The 18,684-nt window shown below is 34.9% G+C and overlaps 14 non-coding genes across 14 annotated transcripts; all 14 read left to right on the top strand.

The window, feature by feature from the left end:
- The first annotated feature begins 1,377 nt into the window (after positions 1-1,377).
- Positions 1,378-1,460, top strand: TRNAL-CAG (transfer RNA leucine (anticodon CAG)). Its single transcript has one exon. It is a non-coding gene; the product is annotated as a tRNA-Leu (tRNA).
- A 1,224-nt stretch (positions 1,461-2,684) lies between these two features.
- TRNAL-CAG (transfer RNA leucine (anticodon CAG)) lies at positions 2,685-2,767 on the top strand. Its single transcript has one exon. It is a non-coding gene; the product is annotated as a tRNA-Leu (tRNA).
- A 1,224-nt stretch (positions 2,768-3,991) lies between these two features.
- On the top strand, positions 3,992-4,074 carry TRNAL-CAG (transfer RNA leucine (anticodon CAG)). The gene has a single exon. It is a non-coding gene; the product is annotated as a tRNA-Leu (tRNA).
- A 1,224-nt stretch (positions 4,075-5,298) lies between these two features.
- Positions 5,299-5,381, top strand: TRNAL-CAG (transfer RNA leucine (anticodon CAG)). Its single transcript has one exon. It is a non-coding gene; the product is annotated as a tRNA-Leu (tRNA).
- A 1,224-nt stretch (positions 5,382-6,605) lies between these two features.
- TRNAL-CAG (transfer RNA leucine (anticodon CAG)) lies at positions 6,606-6,688 on the top strand. The gene has a single exon. It is a non-coding gene; the product is annotated as a tRNA-Leu (tRNA).
- Positions 6,689-7,912: 1,224 nt separating this feature from the next.
- Positions 7,913-7,995, top strand: TRNAL-CAG (transfer RNA leucine (anticodon CAG)). The gene has a single exon. It is a non-coding gene; the product is annotated as a tRNA-Leu (tRNA).
- A 1,224-nt stretch (positions 7,996-9,219) lies between these two features.
- TRNAL-CAG (transfer RNA leucine (anticodon CAG)) lies at positions 9,220-9,302 on the top strand. Its single transcript has one exon. It is a non-coding gene; the product is annotated as a tRNA-Leu (tRNA).
- A 1,224-nt stretch (positions 9,303-10,526) lies between these two features.
- Positions 10,527-10,609, top strand: TRNAL-CAG (transfer RNA leucine (anticodon CAG)). The gene has a single exon. It is a non-coding gene; the product is annotated as a tRNA-Leu (tRNA).
- A 1,224-nt stretch (positions 10,610-11,833) lies between these two features.
- On the top strand, positions 11,834-11,916 carry TRNAL-CAG (transfer RNA leucine (anticodon CAG)). Its single transcript has one exon. It is a non-coding gene; the product is annotated as a tRNA-Leu (tRNA).
- Positions 11,917-13,140: 1,224 nt separating this feature from the next.
- Positions 13,141-13,223, top strand: TRNAL-CAG (transfer RNA leucine (anticodon CAG)). The gene has a single exon. It is a non-coding gene; the product is annotated as a tRNA-Leu (tRNA).
- A 1,224-nt stretch (positions 13,224-14,447) lies between these two features.
- Positions 14,448-14,530, top strand: TRNAL-CAG (transfer RNA leucine (anticodon CAG)). The gene has a single exon. It is a non-coding gene; the product is annotated as a tRNA-Leu (tRNA).
- A 1,225-nt stretch (positions 14,531-15,755) lies between these two features.
- TRNAL-CAG (transfer RNA leucine (anticodon CAG)) lies at positions 15,756-15,838 on the top strand. Its single transcript has one exon. It is a non-coding gene; the product is annotated as a tRNA-Leu (tRNA).
- A 1,224-nt stretch (positions 15,839-17,062) lies between these two features.
- Positions 17,063-17,145, top strand: TRNAL-CAG (transfer RNA leucine (anticodon CAG)). Its single transcript has one exon. It is a non-coding gene; the product is annotated as a tRNA-Leu (tRNA).
- Positions 17,146-18,369: 1,224 nt separating this feature from the next.
- On the top strand, positions 18,370-18,452 carry TRNAL-CAG (transfer RNA leucine (anticodon CAG)). The gene has a single exon. It is a non-coding gene; the product is annotated as a tRNA-Leu (tRNA).
- Positions 18,453-18,684: the final 232 nt, after the last annotated feature.

Genomic DNA, 18,684 nt, shown 5'->3' with positions numbered 1-18,684 from the left:
TCAATGACAATTACTGGTCATATTTCTGCTGACTAACTTGGAAAGAGTTAAGGCACAGAATCCAGAAGAAGTCAGGATGGCTGAGCGGTCTAAGGCGCAGCGTTCAGGTCGCAGTCTCTCTTGGAGTCGTGGGTTCAAATCCCACTTCTGACATCACCTTTTCATGAAACTATACAGATTCTCAGTCAATTATTGATTAGATGGGGATCAAACCAAACTTAGCAATGGGCCTTAAAAAACCTGATCCCAAAGTTACCACTACCTGGGAGTCTTTGGGGTGAATCTGAAATTGTCGTCTATAAACGGAACTCTAGGACCGTGAAATAGTTTTTATGTGCATATGTTAGCTGTCTTGGCACTATAAAAATACTGCGGGCGGTCAATGGGGCGGGACTATTTCAACTCTTTGTGTTCTCTTTCCCTATTAGGGCGGAGACTCCACATCCTATGGGGCTGTTCTGGGAGATTTCTATAAAATGAATTGCCGGTAAGTCTAATTTCATATTTGATTACCTCATTCATCAATAGACCATAAAAATACTTAATAAACAAAAGCTTAAAAAGTAGGTAATCATAGTTTTAAAGTCTGAAATGCACATGCGATACTGACATCTAAGTTTCAGCACATTTTGGGACAAATGTTTTCACATTGAAAGTTAACAATCATTAAAATATTTTCAAAAATGGGGTCACTTTGGGGGGGTTTCTGCTGTTTTGGTACTTTTGGTACTCTGCAAATTTTACCTGCAAACTATTCTTGCAAAATCTGCATTCCAAAATCCAAATAGCGCTCTTATTTTCAAAGCCCTGCTGTGTGGCCAAACAGTAGATTCTGAAGAAATATGGTGCATCACCGCATTTTGTGAGAAATCTAACATTTCTAACATCCTAACAAAATAAAAGGAGGTTTGAAAGTGAATGCTGACAAAAAGTACACATATGAAAAATGCTATTTATTTACATTTTTGTGTGGTGCGACAAGTTGGTTTAAGGATATAAGCAGTCAAAGAATAAAAATGACTAATATTTCAAAATTTTAAACAAACTTTAGATATTTTCACAGAAAAAAACTAAAAATATATTGACCTAAATTTACAGTTAATGTAAAGTACAATGTGTCACAAAAAACACTTTCAGAATTACGGGGATATGTAGAAGCATTCCAGAGTTATTACTGCATACAGTGATAAAAGTCATATTTTTTAAAATGGGGCTTGGCCATTTAGCTCAAAATAGGCTTGATAACTAATAGTTTAAACAAATGTATTGAAATAAAAACTGTAATATTAAATATTTGAAAATAATTTTCAATGACAATTACTGGTCATATTTCTGCTGACTAACTTGGAAAGAGTTAAGGCACATAATCCACAAGAAGTCAGGATGGCCGAGCGGTCTAAGGCGCTGCGTTCAGGTCGCAGTCTCTCTTGGAGGCGTGGGTTCAAATCCCACTTCTGACATTACCTTTTCATGAAACTATACAGATTCTCAGTCAATTATTGATTAGATGGGGATCAAACCAAACTTAGCAATGGGCCTTAAAAAACCTGATCCCAAAGTTACCACTACCTGGGAGTCTTTGGGGTGAATCTGAAATTGTCATCTATAAACGGAACTCTAGGACCGTGAAATAGTTTTTATGTGCATATGTTAGCTGTCTTGGCTCTATAAAAATACTGCGGGCGGTCAATGGGGCGGGACTATTTCAACTCTTTGTGTTCTCTTTCCCTATTAGGGCGGAGACTCCACATCCTATGGGGCTGTTCTGGGAGATTTCTATAAACTGAATTGCCGGTAAGTCTAATTTCATATTTGATTACCTCATTCATCAATAGACCATAAAAATACTTAATAAACAAAAGCTTAAAAAGTAGGTAATCATAGTTTTAAAGTCTGAAATGCACATGCGATACTGACATCTAAGTTTCAGCACATTTTGGGACAAATGTTTTCACATTGAAAGTTAACAATCATTAAAATATTTTCTAAAATGGGGTCACTTTGGGGGGGTTTCTGCTGTTTTGGTACTTTTGGTACTCTGCAAATTTTACCTGCAAACTATTCTTGCAAAATCTTCATTCCAAAATCCAAATAGCGCTCTTATTTTCAAAGCCCTGCTGTGTGGCCAAACAGTAGATTCTGAAGAAATATGGTGCATCACCGCATTTTGTGAGAAATCTAACATTTCTAACATCCTAACAAAATAAAAGGAGGTTTGAAAGTGAATGCTGACAAAAAGTACACATATGAAAAATGCTATTTATTTACATTTTTGTGTGGTGCGACAAGTTGGTTTAAGGATATAAGCAGTCAAAGAATAAAAATGACTAATATTTCAAAATTTTAAACAAACTTTAGATATTTTCACAGAAAAAAACTAAAAATATATTGACCTAAATTTACATTTAATGTAAAGTACAATGTGTCACAAAAAACACTTTCAGAATTACGGGGATATGTAGAAGCATTCCAGAGTTATTACTGCATACAGTGATAAAAGTCATATTTTTTAAAATGGGGCTTGGCCATTTAGCTCAAAATAGGCTTGATAACTAATAGTTTAAACAAATGTATTGAAATAAAAACTGTAATATTAAATATTTGAAAATAATTTTCAATGACAATTACTGGTCATATTTCTGCTGACTAACTTGGAAAGAGTTAAGGCACAGAATCCAGAAGAAGTCAGGATGGCTGAGCGGTCTAAGGCGCTGCGTTCAGGTCGCAGTCTCTCTTGGAGTCGTGGGTTCAAATCCCACTTCTGACATCACCTTTTCATGAAACTATACAGATTCTCAGTCAATTATTGATTAGATGGGGATCAAACCAAACTTAGCAATGGGCCTTAAAAAACCTGATCCCAAAGTTACCACTACCTGGGAGTCTTTGGGGTGAATCTGAAATTGTCGTCTATAAACGGAACTCTAGGACCGTGAAATAGTTTTTATGTGCATATGTTAGCTGTCTTGGCACTATAAAAATACTGCGGGCGGTCAATGGGGCGGGACTATTTCAACTCTTTGTGTTCTCTTTCCCTATTAGGGCGGAGACTCCACATCCTATGGGGCTGTTCTGGGAGATTTCTATAAAATGAATTGCCGGTAAGTCTAATTTCATATTTGATTACCTCATTCATCAATAGACCATAAAAATACTTAATAAACAAAAGCTTAAAAAGTAGGTAATCATAGTTTTAAAGTCTGAAATGCACATGCGATACTGACATCTAAGTTTCAGCACATTTTGGGACAAATGTTTTCACATTGAAAGTTAACAATCATTAAAATATTTTCAAAAATGGGGTCACTTTGGGGGGGTTTCTGCTGTTTTGGTACTTTTGGTACTCTGCAAATTTTACCTGCAAACTATTCTTGCAAAATCTGCATTCCAAAATCCAAATAGCGCTCTTATTTTCAAAGCCCTGCTGTGTGGCCAAACAGTAGATTCTGAAGAAATATGGTGCATCACCGCATTTTGTGAGAAATCTAACATTTCTAACATCCTAACAAAATAAAAGGAGGTTTGAAAGTGAATGCTGACAAAAAGTACACATATGAAAAATGCTATTTATTTACATTTTTGTGTGGTGCGACAAGTTGGTTTAAGGATATAAGCAGTCAAAGAATAAAAATGACTAATATTTCAAAATTTTAAACAAACTTTAGATATTTTCACAGAAAAAAACTAAAAATATATTGACCTAAATTTACATTTAATGTAAAGTACAATGTGTCACAAAAAACACTTTCAGAATTACGGGGATATGTAGAAGCATTCCAGAGTTATTACTGCATACAGTGATAAAAGTCATATTTTTTAAAATGGGGCTTGGCCATTTAGCTCAAAATAGGCTTGATAACTAATAGTTTAAACAAATGTATTGAAATAAAAACTGTAATATTAAATATTTGAAAATAATTTTCAATGACAATTACTGGTCATATTTCTGCTGACTAACTTGGAAAGAGTTAAGGCACAGAATCCAGAAGAAGTCAGGATGGCTGAGCGGTCTAAGGCGCTGCGTTCAGGTCGCAGTCTCTCTTGGAGTCGTGGGTTCAAATCCCACTTCTGACATCACCTTTTCATGAAACTATACAGATTCTCAGTCAATTATTGATTAGATGGGGATCAAACCAAACTTAGCAATGGGCCTTAAAAAACCTGATCCCAAAGTTACCACTACCTGGGAGTCTTTGGGGTGAATCTGAAATTGTCGTCTATAAACGGAACTCTAGGACCGTGAAATAGTTTTTATGTGCATATGTTAGCTGTCTTGGCACTATAAAAATACTGCGGGCGGTCAATGGGGCGGGACTATTTCAACTCTTTGTGTTCTCTTTCCCTATTAGGGCGGAGACTCCACATCCTATGGGGCTGTTCTGGGAGATTTCTATAAAATGAATTGCCGTTAAGTCTAATTTCATATTTGATTACCTCATTCATCAATAGACCATAAAAATACTTAATAAACAAAAGCTTAAAAAGTAGGTAATCATAGTTTTAAAGTCTGAAATGCACATGCGATACTGACATCTAAGTTTCAGCACATTTTGGGACAAATGTTTTCACATTGAAAGTTAACAATCATTAAAATATTTTCAAAAATGGGGTCACTTTGGGGGGGTTTCTGCTGTTTTGGTACTTTTGGTACTCTGCAAATTTTACCTGCAAACTATTCTTGCAAAATCTGCATTCCAAAATCCAAATAGCGCTCTTATTTTCAAAGCCCTGCTGTGTGGCCAAACAGTAGATTCTGAAGAAATATGGTGCATCACCGCATTTTGTGAGAAATCTAACATTTCTAACATCCTAACAAAATAAAAGGAGGTTTGAAAGTGAATGCTGACAAAAAGTACACATATGAAAAATGCTATTTATTTACATTTTTGTGTGGTGCGACAAGTTGGTTTAAGGATATAAGCAGTCAAAGAATAAAAATGACTAATATTTCAAAATTTTAAACAAACTTTAGATATTTTCACAGAAAAAAACTAAAAATATATTGACCTAAATTTACAGTTAATGTAAAGTACAATGTGTCACAAAAAACACTTTCAGAATTACGGGGATATGTAGAAGCATTCCAGAGTTATTACTGCATACAGTGATAAAAGTCATATTTTTTAAAATGGGGCTTGGCCATTTAGCTCAAAATAGGCTTGATAACTAATAGTTTAAACAAATGTATTGAAATAAAAACTGTAATATTAAATATTTGAAAATAATTTTCAATGACAATTACTGGTCATATTTCTGCTGACTAACTTGGAAAGAGTTAAGGCACATAATCCACAAGAAGTCAGGATGGCCGAGCGGTCTAAGGCGCTGCGTTCAGGTCGCAGTCTCTCTTGGAGGCGTGGGTTCAAATCCCACTTCTGACATTACCTTTTCATGAAACTATACAGATTCTCAGTCAATTATTGATTAGATGGGGATCAAACCAAACTTAGCAATGGGCCTTAAAAAACCTGATCCCAAAGTTACCACTACCTGGGAGTCTTTGGGGTGAATCTGAAATTGTCATCTATAAACGGAACTCTAGGACCGTGAAATAGTTTTTATGTGCATATGTTAGCTGTCTTGGCTCTATAAAAATACTGCGGGCGGTCAATGGGGCGGGACTATTTCAACTCTTTGTGTTCTCTTTCCCTATTAGGGCGGAGACTCCACATCCTATGGGGCTGTTCTGGGAGATTTCTATAAACTGAATTGCCGGTAAGTCTAATTTCATATTTGATTACCTCATTCATCAATAGACCATAAAAATACTTAATAAACAAAAGCTTAAAAAGTAGGTAATCATAGTTTTAAAGTCTGAAATGCACATGCGATACTGACATCTAAGTTTCAGCACATTTTGGGACAAATGTTTTCACATTGAAAGTTAACAATCATTAAAATATTTTCAAAAATGGGGTCACTTTGGGGGGGTTTCTGCTGTTTTGGTACTTTTGGTACTCTGCAAATTTTACCTGCAAACTATTCTTGCAAAATCTGCATTCCAAAATCCAAATAGCGCTCTTATTTTCAAAGCCCTGCTGTGTGGCCAAACAGTAGATTCTGAAGAAATATGGTGCATCACCGCATTTTGTGAGAAATCTAACATTTCTAACATCCTAACAAAATAAAAGGAGGTTTGAAAGTGAATGCTGACAAAAAGTACACATATGAAAAATGCTATTTATTTACATTTTTGTGTGGTGCGACAAGTTGGTTTAAGGATATAAGCAGTCAAAGAATAAAAATGACTAATATTTCAAAATTTTAAACAAACTTTAGATATTTTCACAGAAAAAAACTAAAAATATATTGACCTAAATTTACATTTAATGTAAAGTACAATGTGTCACAAAAAACACTTTCAGAATTACGGGGATATGTAGAAGCATTCCAGAGTTATTACTGCATACAGTGATAAAAGTCATATTTTTTAAAATGGGGCTTGGCCATTTAGCTCAAAATAGGCTTGATAACTAATAGTTTAAACAAATGTATTGAAATAAAAACTGTAATATTAAATATTTGAAAATAATTTTCAATGACAATTACTGGTCATATTTCTGCTGACTAACTTGGAAAGAGTTAAGGCACAGAATCCAGAAGAAGTCAGGATGGCTGAGCGGTCTAAGGCGCTGCGTTCAGGTCGCAGTCTCTCTTGGAGTCGTGGGTTCAAATCCCACTTCTGACATCACCTTTTCATGAAACTATACAGATTCTCAGTCAATTATTGATTAGATGGGGATCAAACCAAACTTAGCAATGGGCCTTAAAAAACCTGATCCCAAAGTTACCACTACCTGGGAGTCTTTGGGGTGAATCTGAAATTGTCGTCTATAAACGGAACTCTAGGACCGTGAAATAGTTTTTATGTGCATATGTTAGCTGTCTTGGCACTATAAAAATACTGCGGGCGGTCAATGGGGCGGGACTATTTCAACTCTTTGTGTTCTCTTTCCCTATTAGGGCGGAGACTCCACATCCTATGGGGCTGTTCTGGGAGATTTCTATAAAATGAATTGCCGGTAAGTCTAATTTCATATTTGATTACCTCATTCATCAATAGACCATAAAAATACTTAATAAACAAAAGCTTAAAAAGTAGGTAATCATAGTTTTAAAGTCTGAAATGCACATGCGATACTGACATCTAAGTTTCAGCACATTTTGGGACAAATGTTTTCACATTGAAAGTTAACAATCATTAAAATATTTTCAAAAATGGGGTCACTTTGGGGGGGTTTCTGCTGTTTTGGTACTTTTGGTACTCTGCAAATTTTACCTGCAAACTATTCTTGCAAAATCTGCATTCCAAAATCCAAATAGCGCTCTTATTTTCAAAGCCCTGCTGTGTGGCCAAACAGTAGATTCTGAAGAAATATGGTGCATCACCGCATTTTGTGAGAAATCTAACATTTCTAACATCCTAACAAAATAAAAGGAGGTTTGAAAGTGAATGCTGACAAAAAGTACACATATGAAAAATGCTATTTATTTACATTTTTGTGTGGTGCGACAAGTTGGTTTAAGGATATAAGCAGTCAAAGAATAAAAATGACTAATATTTCAAAATTTTAAACAAACTTTAGATATTTTCACAGAAAAAAACTAAAAATATATTGACCTAAATTTACAGTTAATGTAAAGTACAATGTGTCACAAAAAACACTTTCAGAATTACGGGGATATGTAGAAGCATTCCAGAGTTATTACTGCATACAGTGATAAAAGTCATATTTTTTAAAATGGGGCTTGGCCATTTAGCTCAAAATAGGCTTGATAACTAATAGTTTAAACAAATGTATTGAAATAAAAACTGTAATATTAAATATTTGAAAATAATTTTCAATGACAATTACTGGTCATATTTCTGCTGACTAACTTGGAAAGAGTTAAGGCACATAATCCACAAGAAGTCAGGATGGCCGAGCGGTCTAAGGCGCTGCGTTCAGGTCGCAGTCTCTCTTGGAGGCGTGGGTTCAAATCCCACTTCTGACATTACCTTTTCATGAAACTATACAGATTCTCAGTCAATTATTGATTAGATGGGGATCAAACCAAACTTAGCAATGGGCCTTAAAAAACCTGATCCCAAAGTTACCACTACCTGGGAGTCTTTGGGGTGAATCTGAAATTGTCATCTATAAACGGAACTCTAGGACCGTGAAATAGTTTTTATGTGCATATGTTAGCTGTCTTGGCTCTATAAAAATACTGCGGGCGGTCAATGGGGCGGGACTATTTCAACTCTTTGTGTTCTCTTTCCCTATTAGGCCGGAGACTCCACATCCTATGGGGCTGTTCTGGGAGATTTCTATAAACTGAATTGCCGGTAAGTCTAATTTCATATTTGATTACCTCATTCATCAATAGACCATAAAAATACTTAATAAACAAAAGCTTAAAAAGTAGGTAATCATAGTTTTAAAGTCTGAAATGCACATGCGATACTGACATCTAAGTTTCAGCACATTTTGGGACAAATGTTTTCACATTGAAAGTTAACAATCATTAAAATATTTTCTAAAATGGGGTCACTTTGGGGGGGTTTCTGCTGTTTTGGTACTTTTGGTACTCTGCAAATTTTACCTGCAAACTATTCTTGCAAAATCTTCATTCCAAAATCCAAATAGCGCTCTTATTTTCAAAGCCCTGCTGTGTGGCCAAACAGTAGATTCTGAAGAAATATGGTGCATCACCGCATTTTGTGAGAAATCTAACATTTCTAACATCCTAACAAAATAAAAGGAGGTTTGAAAGTGAATGCTGACAAAAAGTACACATATGAAAAATGCTATTTATTTACATTTTTGTGTGGTGCGACAAGTTGGTTTAAGGATATAAGCAGTCAAAGAATAAAAATGACTAATATTTCAAAATTTTAAACAAACTTTAGATATTTTCACAGAAAAAAACTAAAAATATATTGACCTAAATTTACATTTAATGTAAAGTACAATGTGTCACAAAAAACACTTTCAGAATTACGGGGATATGTAGAAGCATTCCAGAGTTATTACTGCATACAGTGATAAAAGTCATATTTTTTAAAATGGGGCTTGGCCATTTAGCTCAAAATAGGCTTGATAACTAATAGTTTAAACAAATGTATTGAAATAAAAACTGTAATATTAAATATTTGAAAATAATTTTCAATGACAATTACTGGTCATATTTCTGCTGACTAACTTGGAAAGAGTTAAGGCACAGAATCCAGAAGAAGTCAGGATGGCCGAGCGGTCTAAGGCGCTGCGTTCAGGTCGCAGTCTCTCTTGGAGTCGTGGGTTCAAATCCCACTTCTGACATCACCTTTTCATGAAACTATACAGATTCTCAGTCAATTATTGATTAGATGGGGATCAAACCAAACTTAGCAATGGGCCTTAAAAAACCTGATCCCAAAGTTACCACTACCTGGGAGTCTTTGGGGTGAATCTGAAATTGTCGTCTATAAACGGAACTCTAGGACCGTGAAATAGTTTTTATGTGCATATGTTAGCTGTCTTGGCACTATAAAAATACTGCGGGCGGTCAATGGGGCGGGACTATTTCAACTCTTTGTGTTCTCTTTCCCTATTAGGGCGGAGACTCCACATCCTATGGGGCTGTTCTGGGAGATTTCTATAAAATGAATTGCCGGTAAGTCTAATTTCATATTTGATTACCTCATTCATCAATAGACCATAAAAATACTTAATAAACAAAAGCTTAAAAAGTAGGTAATCATAGTTTTAAAGTCTGAAATGCACATGCGATACTGACATCTAAGTTTCAGCACATTTTGGGACAAATGTTTTCACATTGAAAGTTAACAATCATTAAAATATTTTCAAAAATGGGGTCACTTTGGGGGGGTTTCTGCTGTTTTGGTACTTTTGGTACTCTGCAAATTTTACCTGCAAACTATTCTTGCAAAATCTTCATTCCAAAATCCAAATAGCGCTCTTATTTTCAAAGCCCTGCTGTGTGGCCAAACAGTAGATTCTGAAGAAATATGGTGCATCACCGCATTTTGTGAGAAATCTAACATTTCTAACATCCTAACAAAATAAAAGGAGGTTTGAAAGTGAATGCTGACAAAAAGTACACATATGAAAAATGCTATTTATTTACATTTTTGTGTGGTGCGACAAGTTGGTTTAAGGATATAAGCAGTCAAAGAATAAAAATGACTAATATTTCAAAATTTTAAACAAACTTTAGATATTTTCACAGAAAAAAACTAAAAATATATTGACCTAAATTTACAGTTAATGTAAAGTACAATGTGTCACAAAAAACACTTTCAGAATTACGGGGATATGTAGAAGCATTCCAGAGTTATTACTGCATACAGTGATAAAAGTCATATTTTTTAAAATGGGGCTTGGCCATTTAGCTCAAAATAGGCTTGATAACTAATAGTTTAAACAAATGTATTGAAATAAAAACTGTAATATTAAATATTTGAAAATAATTTTCAATGACAATTACTGGTCATATTTCTGCTGACTAACTTGGAAAGAGTTAAGGCACATAATCCACAAGAAGTCAGGATGGCCGAGCGGTCTAAGGCGCTGCGTTCAGGTCGCAGTCTCTCTTGGAGGCGTGGGTTCAAATCCCACTTCTGACATTACCTTTTCATGAAACTATACAGATTCTCAGTCAATTATTGATTAGATGGGGATCAAACCAAACTTAGCAATGGGCCTTAAAAAACCTGATCCCAAAGTTACCACTACCTGGGAGTCTTTGGGGTGAATCTGAAATTGTCATCTATAAACGGAACTCTAGGACCGTGAAATAGTTTTTATGTGCATATGTTAGCTGTCTTGGCTCTATAAAAATACTGCGGGCGGTCAATGGGGCGGGACTATTTCAACTCTTTGTGTTCTCTTTCCCTATTAGGGCGGAGACTCCACATCCTATGGGGCTGTTCTGGGAGATTTCTATAAACTGAATTGCCGGTAAGTCTAATTTCATATTTGATTACCTCATTCATCAATAGACCATAAAAATACTTAATAAACAAAAGCTTAAAAAGTAGGTAATCATAGTTTTAAAGTCTGAAATGCACATGCGATACTGACATCTAAGTTTCAGCACATTTTGGGACAAATGTTTTCACATTGAAAGTTAACAATCATTAAAATATTTTCTAAAATGGGGTCACTTTGGGGGGGTTTCTGCTGTTTTGGTACTTTTGGTACTCTGCAAATTTTACCTGCAAACTATTCTTGCAAAATCTTCATTCCAAAATCCAAATAGCGCTCTTATTTTCAAAGCCCTGCTGTGTGGCCAAACAGTAGATTCTGAAGAAATATGGTGCATCACCGCATTTTGTGAGAAATCTAACATTTCTAACATCCTAACAAAATAAAAGGAGGTTTGAAAGTGAATGCTGACAAAAAGTACACATATGAAAAATGCTATTTATTTACATTTTTGTGTGGTGCGACAAGTTGGTTTAAGGATATAAGCAGTCAAAGAATAAAAATGACTAATATTTCAAAATTTTAAACAAACTTTAGATATTTTCACAGAAAAAAACTAAAAATATATTGACCTAAATTTACATTTAATGTAAAGTACAATGTGTCACAAAAAACACTTTCAGAATTACGGGGATATGTAGAAGCATTCCAGAGTTATTACTGCATACAGTGATAAAAGTCATATTTTTTAAAATGGGGCTTGGCCATTTAGCTCAAAATAGGCTTGATAACTAATAGTTTAAACAAATGTATTGAAATAAAAACTGTAATATTAAATATTTGAAAATAATTTTCAATGACAATTACTGGTCATATTTCTGCTGACTAACTTGGAAAGAGTTAAGGCACATAATCCACAAGAAGTCAGGATGGCCAAGCGGTCTAAGGCGCTGCGTTCAGGTCGCAGTCTCTCTTGGAGGCGTGGGTTCAAATCCCACTTCTGACATTACCTTTTCATGAAACTATACAGATTCTCAGTCAATTATTGATTAGATGGGGATCAAACCAAACTTAGCAATGGGCCTTAAAAAACCTGATCCCAAAGTTACCACTACCTGGGAGTCTTTGGGGTGAATCTGAAATTGTCATCTATAAACGGAACTCTAGGACCGTGAAATAGTTTTTATGTGCATATGTTAGCTGTCTTGGCTCTATAAAAATACTGCGGGCGGTCAATGGGGCGGGACTATTTCAACTCTTTGTGTTCTCTTTCCCTATTAGGGCGGAGACTCCACATCCTATGGGGCTGTTCTGGGAGATTTCTATAAACTGAATTGCCGGTAAGTCTAATTTCATATTTGATTACCTCATTCATCAATAGACCATAAAAATACTTAATAAACAAAAGCTTAAAAAGTAGGTAATCATAGTTTTAAAGTCTGAAATGCACATGCGATACTGACATCTAAGTTTCAGCACATTTTGGGACAAATGTTTTCACATTGAAAGTTAACAATCATTAAAATATTTTCTAAAATGGGGTCACTTTGGGGGGGTTTCTGCTGTTTTGGTACTTTTGGTACTCTGCAAATTTTACCTGCAAACTATTCTTGCAAAATCTTCATTCCAAAATCCAAATAGCGCTCTTATTTTCAAAGCCCTGCTGTGTGGCCAAACAGTAGATTCTGAAGAAATATGGTGCATCACCGCATTTTGTGAGAAATCTAACATTTCTAACATCCTAACAAAATAAAAGGAGGTTTGAAAGTGAATGCTGACAAAAAGTACACATATGAAAAATGCTATTTATTTACATTTTTGTGTGGTGCGACAAGTTGGTTTAAGGATATAAGCAGTCAAAGAATAAAAATGACTAATATTTCAAAATTTTAAACAAACTTTAGATATTTTCACAGAAAAAAACTAAAAATATATTGACCTAAATTTACATTTAATGTAAAGTACAATGTGTCACAAAAAACACTTTCAGAATTACGGGGATATGTAGAAGCATTCCAGAGTTATTACTGCATACAGTGATAAAAGTCATATTTTTTAAAATGGGGCTTGGCCATTTAGCTCAAAATAGGCTTGATAACTAATAGTTTAAACAAATGTATTGAAATAAAAACTGTAATATTAAATATTTGAAAATAATTTTCAATGACAATTACTGGTCATATTTCTGCTGACTAACTTGGAAAGAGTTAAGGCACATAATCCACAAGAAGTCAGGATGGCCGAGCGGTCTAAGGCGCTGCGTTCAGGTCGCAGTCTCTCTTGGAGGCGTGGGTTCAAATCCCACTTCTGACATTACCTTTTCATGAAACTATACAGATTCTCAGTCAATTATTGATTAGATGGGGATCAAACCAAACTTAGCAATGGGCCTTAAAAAACCTGATCCCAAAGTTACCACTACCTGGGAGTCTTTGGGGTGAATCTGAAATTGTCATCTATAAACGGAACTCTAGGACCGTGAAATAGTTTTTATGTGCATATGTTAGCTGTCTTGGCTCTATAAAAATACTGCGGGCGGTCAATGGGGCGGGACTATTTCAACTCTTTGTGTTCTCTTTCCCTATTAGGGCGGAGACTCCACATCCTATGGGGCTGTTCTGGGAGATTTCTATAAACTGAATTGCCGGTAAGTCTAATTTCATATTTGATTACCTCATTCATCAATAGACCATAAAAATACTTAATAAACAAAAGCTTAAAAAGTAGGTAATCATAGTTTTAAAGTCTGAAATGCACATGTGATACTGACATCTAAGTTTCAGCACATTTTGGGACAAATGTTTTCACATTGAAAGTTAACAATCATTAAAATATTTTCTAAAATGGGGTCACTTTGGGGGGGTTTCTGCTGTTTTGGTACTTTTGGTACTCTGCAAATTTTACCTGCAAACTATTCTTGCAAAATCTTCATTCCAAAATCCAAATAGCGCTCTTATTTTCAAAGCCCTGCTGTGTGGCCAAACAGTAGATTCTGAAGAAATATGGTGCATCACCGCATTTTGTGAGAAATCTAACATTTCTAACATCCTAACAAAATAAAAGGAGGTTTGAAAGTGAATGCTGACAAAAAGTACACATATGAAAAATGCTATTTATTTACATTTTTGTGTGGTGCGACAAGTTGGTTTAAGGATATAAGCAGTCAAAGAATAAAAATGACTAATATTTCAAAATTTTAAACAAACTTTAGATATTTTCACAGAAAAAAACTAAAAATATATTGACCTAAATTTACAGTTAATGTAAAGTACAATGTGTCACAAAAAACACTTTCAGAATTACGGGGATATGTAGAAGCATTCCAGAGTTATTACTGCATACAGTGATAAAAGTCATATTTTTTAAAATGGGGCTTGGCCATTTAGCTCAAAATAGGCTTGATAACTAATAGTTTAAACAAATGTATTGAAATAAAAACTGTAATATTAAATATTTGAAAATAATTTTCAATGACAATTACTGGTCATATTTCTGCTGACTAACTTGGAAAGAGTTAAGGCACATAATCCACAAGAAGTCAGGATGGCCGAGCGGTCTAAGGCGCTGCGTTCAGGTCGCAGTCTCTCTTGGAGGCGTGGGTTCAAATCCCACTTCTGACATTACCTTTTCATGAAACTATACAGATTCTCAGTCAATTATTGATTAGATGGGGATCAAACCAAACTTAGCAATGGGCCTTAAAAAACCTGATCCCAAAGTTACCACTACCTGGGAGTCTTTGGGGTGAATCTGAAATTGTCATCTATAAACGGAACTCTAGGACCGTGAAATAGTTTTTATGTGCATATGTTAGCTGTCTTGGCTCTATAAAAATACTGCGGGCGGTCAATGGGGCGGGACTATTTCAACTCTTTGTGTTCTCTTTCCCTATTAGGGCGGAGACTCCACATCCTATGGGGCTGTTCTGGGAGATTTCTATAAACTGAATTGCCGGTAAGTCTAATTTCATATTTGATTACCTCATTCATCAATAGACCATAAAAATACTTAATAAACAAAAGCTTAAAAAGTAGGTAATCATAGTTTTAAAGTCTGAAATGCACATGTGATACTGACATCTAAGTTTCAGCACATTTTGGGACAAATGTTTTCACATTGAAAGTTAACAATCATTAAAATATTTTCTAAAATGGGGTCACTTTGGGGGGGTTTCTGCTGTTTTGGTACTTTTGGTACTCTGCAAATTTTACCTGCAAACTATTCTTGCAAAATCTTCATTCCAAAATCCAAATAGCGCTCTTATTTTCAAAGCCCTGCTGTGTGGCCAAACAGTAGATTCTGAAGAAATATGGTGCATCACCGCATTTTGTGAGAAATCTAACATTTCTAACATCCTAACAAAATAAAAGGAGGTTTGAAAGTGAATGCTGACAAAAAGTACACATATGAAAAATGCTATTTATTTACATTTTTGTGTGGTGCGACAAGTTGGTTTAAGGATATAAGCAGTCAAAGAATAAAAATGACTAATATTTCAAAATTTTAAACAAACTTTAGATATTTTCACAGAAAAAAACTAAAAATATATTGACCTAAATTTACAGTTAATGTAAAGTACAATGTGTCACAAAAAACACTTTCAGAATTACGGGGATATGTAGAAGCATTCCAGAGTTATTACTGCATACAGTGATAAAAGTCATATTTTTTTAAAATGGGGCTTTGCCATTTAGCTCAAAATGGGCTTGATAACTAATAGTTTAAACAAATGTATTGAAATAAAAACTGTAATATTAAATATTTGAAAATAATTTTCAATGACAATTACTGGTCATATTTCTGCTGACTAACTTGGAAAGAGTTAAGGCACAGAATCCAGAAGAAGTCAGGATGGCTGAGCGGTCTAAGGCGCTGCGTTCAGGTCGCAGTCTCTCTTGGAGTCGTGGGTTCAAATCCCACTTCTGACATCACCTTTTCATGAAACTATACAGATTCTCAGTCAATTATTGATTAGATGGGGATCAAACCAAACTTAGCAATGGGCCTTAAAAAACCTGATCCCAAAGTTACCACTACCTGGGAGTCTTTGGGGTGAATCTGAAATTGTCGTCTATAAACGGAACTCTAGGACCGTGAAATAGTTTTTATGTGCATATGTTAGCTGTCTTGGCACTATAAAAATACTGCGGGCGGTCAATGGGGCGGGACTATTTCAACTCTTTGTGTTCTCTTTCCCTATTAGGGCGGAGACTCCACATCCTATGGGGCTGTTCTGGGAGATTTCTATAAACTGAATTGCCGGTAAGTCTAATTTCATATTTGATTACCTCATTCATCAATAGACCATAAAAATACTTAATAAACAAAAGCTTAAAAAGTAGGTAATCATAGTTTTAAAGTCTGAAATGCACATGTGATACTGACATCTAAGTTTCAGCACATTTTGGGACAAATGTTTTCACATTGAAAGTTAACAATCATTAAAATATTTTCTAAAATGGGGTCACTTTGGGGGGGTTTCTGCTGTTTTGGTACTTTTGGTACTCTGCAAATTTTACCTGCAAACTATTCTTGCAAAATCTTCATTCCAAAATCCAAATAGCGCTCTTATTTTCAAAGCCCTGCTGTGTGGCCAAACAGTAGATTCTGAAGAAATATGGTGCATCACCGCATTTTGTGAGAAATCTAACATTTCTAACATCCTAACAAAATAAAAGGAGGTTTGAAAGTGAATGCTGACAAAAAGTACACATATGAAAAATGCTATTTATTTACATTTTTGTGTGGTGCGACAAGTTGGTTTAAGGATATAAGCAGTCAAAGAATAAAAATGACTAATATTTCAAAATTTTAAACAAACTTTAGATATTTTCACAGAAAAAAACTAAAAATATATTGACCTAAATTTACAGTTAATGTAAAGTACAATGTGTCACAAAAAACACTTTCAGAATTACGGGGATATGTAGAAGCATTCCAGAGTTATTACTGCATACAGTGATAAAAGTCATATTTTTTAAAATGGGGCTTGGCCATTTAGCTCAAAATAGGCTTGATAACTAATAGTTTAAACAAATGTATTGAAATAAAAACTGTAATATTAAATATTTGAAAATAATTTTCAATGACAATTACTGGTCATATTTCTGCTGACTAACTTGGAAAGAGTTAAGGCACAGAATCCACAAGAAGTCAGGATGGCCGAGCGGTCTAAGGCGCTGCGTTCAGGTCGCAGTCTCTCTTGGAGGCGTGGGTTCAAATCCCACTTCTGACATTACCTTTTCATGAAACTATACAGATTCTCAGTCAATTATTGATTAGATGGGGATCAAACCAAACTTAGCAATGGGCCTTAAAAAACCTGATCCCAAAGTTACCACTACCTGGGAGTCTTTGGGGTGAATCTGAAAATGTCATCTATAAACGGAACTCTAGGACCGTGAAATAGTTTTTATGTGCATATGTTAGCTGTCTTGGCTCTATAAAAATACTGCGGGCGGTCAATGGGGCGGGACTATTTCAACTCTTTGTGTTCTCTTTCCCTATTAGGGCGGAGACTCCACATCCTATGGGGCTGTTCTGGGAGATTTCTATAAACTGAATTGCCGGTAAGTCTAATTTCATATTTGATTACCTCATTCATCAATAGACCATAAAAATACTTAATAAACAAAAGCTTAAAAAGTAGGTAATCATAGTTTTAAAGTCTGAAATGCACATGTGATACTGACATCTAAGTTTCAGCACATTTTGGGACAAATGTTTTCACATTGAAAGTTAACAATCATTAAAATATTTTCTAAAATGGGGTCACTTTGGGGGGGTTTCTGCTGTTTTGGTACTTTTGGTACTCTGCAAATTTTACCTGCAAACTATTCTTGCAAAATCTTCATTCCAAAATCCAAATAGCGCTCTTATTTTCAAAGCCCTGCTGTGTGGCCAAACAGTAGATTCTGAAGAAATATGGTGCATCACCGCATTTTGTGAGAAATCTAACATTTCTAACATCCTAACAAAATAAAAGGAGGTTTGAAAGTGAATGCTGACAAAAAGTACACATATGAAAAATGCTATTTATTTACATTTTTGTGTGGTGCGACAAGTTGGTTTAAGGATATAAGCAGTCAAAGAATAAAAATGACTAATATTTCAAAATTTTAAACAAACTTTAGATATTTTCACAGAAAAAAACTAAAAATATATTGACCTAAATTTACATTTAATGTAAAGTACAATGTGTCACAAAAAACACTTTCAGAATTACGGGGATATGTAGAAGCATTCCAGAGTTATTACTGTATACAGTGATAAAAGTCATATTTTTTAAAATGGGGCTTGGCCATTTAGCTCAAAATAGGCTTGATAACTAACAGTTTAAACAAATGTATTGAAATAAAAACTGTAATATTAAATATTTGAAAATAATTTTCAATGACAATTACTGGTCATATTTCTGCTGACTAACTTGGAAAGAGTTAAGGCACAGAATCCACAAGAAGTCAGGATGGCCGAGCGGTCTAAGGCGCTGCGTTCAGGTCACAGTCTCTCTTGGAGGCGTGGGTTCAAATCCCACTTCTGACATTACCTTTTCATGAAACTATACAGATTCTCAGTCAATTATTGATTAGATGGGGATCAAACCAAACTTAGCAATGGGCCTTAAAAAACCTGATCCCAAAGCTACCACTACCTGGGAGTCTTTGGGGTGAATCTGAAATTGTCATCTATAAACGGAACTCTAGGACCGTGAAATAGTTTTTATGTGCATATGTTAGCTGTCTTGGCTCTATAAAAATACTGCGGGCGGTCAATG

Source organism: Ranitomeya variabilis, chromosome 4 (genome assembly GCF_051348905.1).
Source record: "Ranitomeya variabilis isolate aRanVar5 chromosome 4, aRanVar5.hap1, whole genome shotgun sequence".
Classification (NCBI taxonomy): Eukaryota; Metazoa; Chordata; class Amphibia; order Anura; family Dendrobatidae; genus Ranitomeya; species Ranitomeya variabilis.
This window is presented reverse-complemented; position numbering and strand designations above follow the sequence as displayed.